This window comes from Nannobrachium achirus, assembly GCF_963921795.1.
Source record: "Nannobrachium achirus genome assembly, chromosome: 22".
NCBI lineage: Eukaryota > Metazoa > Chordata > Actinopteri > Myctophiformes > Myctophidae > Nannobrachium > Nannobrachium achirus.
The window spans coordinates 35,761,739-35,767,738 of record NC_137829.1 but is presented as its reverse complement, the minus strand read 5'-3'; positions in this window follow the sequence as shown (position 1 = coordinate 35,767,738).

Sequence of the window (6,000 nt, the reverse complement as noted above, 5' to 3'; positions counted from 1 at the left end):
AGCTCATTGTTGGTCACCTGTAGCTCCTCTGCAGTGCTGGCTGTGCTCTGTTGAATGTGGGGCAGACAAACAGATCAGGACTGTACCATTCCACATAAATAGGGGGGGGATGGGCCAGTACTGTAGAGCAGTGGGGGTGTTTGACTGTAACATTGAGCAAAGGTTTCCTATTGTCTCTATATATGAATTCTAACCTAAATGATGGGTAGTGTAACACACTTGAACATTTATTAGTATGTTAATGTATTCAGAAGAGACTGTAAGCTTGTAGATCAGCTATTTGCTGTTAATTAGTTCCCGGGTTAGTGGTACGATCCACTCCTTTAAGAGGAAGGCTGCTAACCTGGGCAACTCAGTTATGCTCGGGAGAGCGAGGTGAGAACACCTCTGTGGAAGAGCTGCCAGGGCCCTTCATGGGCATAGTCTAGTGCAGTTTGTTATTTTTTCCTTTTTCTTGATTTTTGCCTTTTGTTCTTGAGTTTTCTATTTTTGATTTTTGGCCAACTTTATTTTTGCATTTGGAATTATGGTTTGCACTGTACAAAACTGCATCGGAGGTGGAGGTTGGTGAAATAAACAGCTGTAAAAGAACATCTTGAGCCATTCTTGGAGCCTAGGCCGTCGGCCAACTTCACATGTGGTGTCAGAAGCAAGCGAAGAAAAGTTCAAGATGCCTCCAAAACCAGTGCTACGAAACCACCAGCAGCAAGCAGCGCTCTCGGAAGAGGATGAAGAAAGTGCCACAGGAGGAGTTGTGGAGGAACCAGTCCACAGCGGAGTGAGCACCACCACCTCCCAAGAGGCAACATTTTCCAGCCTGGCCAAAATGTTCGAAACGTACATGCAATCTCAGATGGAGAAGGAAAGAAGGGAGGACAACAACCGGCAACGACAGGAGCAGAGGCTCGATGTCATTAATCACCAGATAACCCAGATCCAGTTAGATATGGAGGCAGCCAGGGCGCTGCCGAGGGCGCCAACAGGGCCAACGGGACCAGCGCCAACGGGACCAGCGCCAACGGGACCAGTGATGGGAGGTGCAGCAGCAGGACTAGGGTCAGCACCAGTGCCGATGGGGGACCCCAGGCTGGTGAGGTTGGAAGACTCCGATGATATTGAACATTTTCTTACAACCTTTGAGAGGCTGGCGGTGGTGTACAGATGGCCACGACAGCAGTGGGCCATCCGGCTGATTCCCTTGCTGACAGGCAAAGCAAGAGCGGCGTTTGTAGCGATGGACCCAGTCTACACGCAAGACTACGACCGGCTGAAAGCGGCAGTGTTGAGAAAGTACGAGGTGAACAAAGACTTGTACTGCCAGCGCTTCCGGAGCCTCGATGTGCCAGAAGACGAGTCACCTCATGAGCTGTACACCCGCCTCAAAGACCTATGCAGCAAGTGGTTTGACTTCTCATCTGCCTCCAAAGAGGACATCCTTGAGAAGGTGGTCCTTGAGCAATACCTCAGGGTCCTCTACACAGAAGTCAAGGTCTGGGTCAAAGAGCGGGATCCTGAGACAGCGGAAGAGGCAGCAGATCTCGTTGACACCTACGTCTCGGCACACAAGGATCCAGGGTCCTATTCCTACCGCTACGCCGGACAGCGCCAGGCGAGGGGTAAGTCTGAGGGTTGGTTCAAGGGGGGTAGTCCTCAGTCTAGCTATCAGGCCCAGCCTAGGTCAGACAGGCCGGTGGTTAGGGAGTACACTAACACCAAGTCACAGCCAGGTGATAGGCCAGAGATTGTGTGTTATAATTGTGGTAAAGTAGGACATACACGCCCCGTGTGCCCCCTCAAAAAGCCCAAGTCCACCAGTCTTTGCTATGTCCCTAGGCCTGAGTTCCCGGTACACCCTGAAGAGCAGCCAGACTCCCCTTTGACCACTGTTAAGCTAAATGGCAAGCCTTACACTGCTCTCTTAGACACAGGTTGTTCACAGTCTCTGGTACAGTCTCACTTGGTTGCTAAAGAACTGTGGAATGATGGAGACTCAATCCCTGTCATTTGTGTCCATGGCCATGAAGAACAGAGCCCTACTGCTGACATTTACATTGAGGTTAAAGGGCAGGTGTACCTGATGAAAGTGGGTGTTGTCCCAGAGTTGCCCTACCCCATCCTGCTTGGTACAGATTTTCCAGTCCTGTATGACCTCATTGATGAAAGCAGGGAAAGGTTTTGTGGTGTAGTGACACGTGCCAGAGCCAGGCAGGCTCCATTGCCGGAGGTACAGCCACTAGTTTCATCTGTAATCCAGCAGGCAGGGTCCCCTGTTACACTTGAGCCAGTGTCAGTTACAGCACACCTACCTGGTACACCCGACACGCAGGCAGGCATGTTAATGCAGTTAATGCCGTTGCATGGGGAGGAGGTAGGGGAGCCTACAGTTACACACGAGGACAGATTGGAGAGGCGCAGACAGCAAGTTCAAGCAGAGGGTCTTATGCCACAGTTCATAGAGCAGGCAGAGCCAGAAGTGCCAGCGCTAGAGCTGCAGTTAGACACCTTACCCTGTGATCTTGCTAAATGTCAGCATGAGGACTCCACTCTGGGGCAGTGTTTCAAAGAAGCAGAGAAGGAACACACAGGCATTTTGTCCCACCGTGAGCACTATGTCATTGAAAATGATCTTCTGTACAGAGTCAGTGAAGATGGGAGACAGCTAGTACTCCCCAAATCCTGTAGAGAGGAAGTGCTAAGGGTGGGTCACACGATTCCTTGGGCGGGTCACCTGGGCTTTATGAAAACCCTGCAGCGCATTTCTAAGAGGTTTTGTTGGCCAGGAATGTACACCCAGGTCAAGGAGTATTGTAAAACCTGTCCAGAATGCCAGTTAACAGCAGGGAAAGCTACAGCCCCTGTACCCCTTATTCCACTTCCTGTCATTGGTACTCCATTTGAGAGAATAGGAGTAGATGTAGTGGGGCCCCTGGAGAGAAGCAAATCAGGAAACCGGTTTATTCTGGTTATCAGCGACTATGCCACCAGATATCCTGAGGCCATTCCGATGAGAGAGGTGACGGCTAGGCAAGTAGCATCGGCTCTGCTAAAGTTCTTTTCCCAGGTGGGCATTCCTCGGGAAGTTTTAAGTGACCAAGGTCCGAACTTTATGAGCCGTACGCTTGCACAGGCCTATCAGCTGTTAGGGATTAAGAGAATAAGGACTACCCCTTACCACCCTCAGACTGACGGGCTAGTAGAGCGCCTGAACCAGACTTTGAAAGGCATGCTCAAGAAATTTGTATCAGAGACTGGTAAAGACTGGGACAAATGGCTGCCATACATTCTGTTTGCTTACCGCGAGGTCCCTCAGGCCTCGACGGGCTTTTCACCTTTTGAGCTGCTTTACGCCCACCAGGTTCGAGGGCCTCTTGATGTGCTCCGTGAGACCTGGGAGGGTCCCGCTAAAGCACAGGACATGAACATTCTCGCCTACGTCCTAAACATGCGAGAGCAGCTCATGAGGTCCACCACCATTGCCAGAGAACATCTACTCCAAGCCCAGGCAAAGCAGAAAGAGTGGTATGACCGGTCAGCCAGGCAGCGAAGTCTCCAGCCGGGTGAGGACGTCTTGTTGCTGTTGCCGACTTCAGAGCAGAAGCTGTTGGCAAAGTGGCAGGGTCCCTTCAAGGTCAAGCAGAAAATGGGTCCGGTGACGTACCAGATCCACATGCCTGACCGCAGACAGCCGTTACAGACATTCCATATCAACATGCTCAAGAAATGGAATCCTCGTCCCACCCCACCGCCACCAGCAAGCCACACTCTGTATGTGAAGGCTGTGAGGGAGGAAGAGGAGACACCGGAGCAGTACCTACCAGTGCCAGAGGGGGAGCCACAGCTGGAGCTGAGCCACCTGGAGGAGGAGAAGAGGAAGGAGCTTCTTCAGATCCTGCCCAAGCACCTGTTTGGGTTAACTCCAGGCCGCACCGATGTCACTCAACACCGTGTCGCCTTGAAAGAGCCAGATCCCCTTCGCCAGCCTGTCTACAGGGTTCCAGAACGCCTGCTGCCAGTCCTGAAGAAGGAGATCGAGGCGATGAGGGAGCTGGGTGTCATCGAGCCATCGTCCAGTGAGTGGAGCAGTCCAATCATCCTGGTCCCAAAGAAAGATGGAACTCTGAGGTTCTGTCTCGACTTCAGGAAGGTGAACAAGGTCACTAAGAGAGACTTGTATCCGATGCCAAGAATTGACGACCTTCTGGAGAGGGTTGGCAGTTCACACTACATCACGACCCTTGATCTGTGTAAGGGTTACTGGCAGGTCCCCCTCAGCCCAGAGAGCAAAGAGTGCACCGCGTTTAGAACGCCGTTTGGACATTTCCAGTTTACTGTCCTGCCCTTTGGTCTCAATGGGGCACCTGCAACTTTCCAACGGTTGATGGACAGAGTTCTGGTGGGCACAGAGGCCTTTGCAGCAGCCTACCTGGATGATGTGGTGGTGTACAGCAGGTCCTGGCAAGAACATCTGGTCCATCTACAAGCTGTGTTCCAGAGACTCAAGGGGGCGGGCCTGACCATCCGTCCAGACAAGTGTGCCATTGCCAAACATGAGACGGAGTACCTGGGGTATGTGCTGGGTAATGGGGTAATTCGGCCACAGGTTGGGAAGCTCGAGGCTGTCAGGTTGGCTGAGAGACCTACCACCAAGTCTCAGGTCAAGTCCGTATTGGGCCTGATTGGCTGGTATGGCCGGTTCATTCCCAGGCTATCCACCATCGCAGCTCCCCTCACCGATCTCACCAAAAAGAACTTGCCCAACAAGGTGAAGTGGACGGAGCGCTGTGAGGTGGCCTTCAACACCCTGAAAGACTTGTTGTGCAAAGAACCCATTCTGAAAAGCCCTGACTTCGAACAGCCGTTCATGGTCCAGACTGATGCCTCGGATGTGGGCATAGGGGCGGCGTTACTGCAATGGGAAGCAGGTAACCTCCATCCCATCGTCTACATCAGCAGGAAGCTCATGGACCATGAGGTGCGGTATTCGGTGGTGGAAAAGGAGTGCCTTGCCATAAAATGGGCACTTGACTCCCTGAAGTACTATCTGTTGGGGAGAGAGTTCACCTTGGAGACGGACCACCGGGCATTGGCCTGGTTGAAAGAAATGAAGGACACTAACTCCCGAATCACTAGGTGGTTCTTGGCTATGCAGCCGTATGACTTTGTGGTTCGGTACAGGAAGGGGTCCGAGAACTGCACCGCTGACTTCCTGTCGAGGACGCCACAGGGGGCGCCTTCAGAGGGGGGGGGAAATGTCACGGGGCAGCCCGTGCCCTATAGGAAGATGCGCTCTGCTTAAAGACATTGCATGCACACGCACGCACACACACACACCACACAGCTGCGCCAAATACTAATTAAGAACACCGGCCGGTTTGGGAGCGCTGTTGTGAGGTGTATGTGCTGCGTGGCTTATGTAAACAAATGTCGATACGGTGTGGTTTCACAAATGACTCTGAAATGTTTATTGAACATGCTTATTGTGATTTAGCTCATTGTTGGTCACCTGTAGCTCCTCTGCAGTGCTGGCTGTGCTCTGTTGAATGTGGGGCAGACAAACAGATCAGGACTGTACCATTCCACATAAATAGGGGGGGGATGGGCCAGTACTGTAGAGCAGTGGGGGTGTTTGACTGTAACATTGAGCAAAGGTTTCCTATTGTCTCTATATATGAATTCTAACCTAAATGATGGGTAGTGTAACACACTTGAACATTTATTAGTATGTTAATGTATTCAGAAGAGACTGTAAGCTTGTAGATCAGCTATTTGCTGTTAATTAGTTCCCGGGTTAGTGGTACGATCCACTCCTTTAAGAGGAAGGCTGCTAACCTGGGCAACTCAGTTATGCTCGGGAGAGCGAGGTGAGAACACCTCTGTGGAAGAGCTGCCAGGGCCCTTCATGGGCATAGTCTAGTGCAGTTTGTTATTTTTTCCTTTTTCTTGATTTTTGCCTTTTGTTCTTGAGTTTTCTATTTTTGATTTTTGGCCAACTTTATTTTT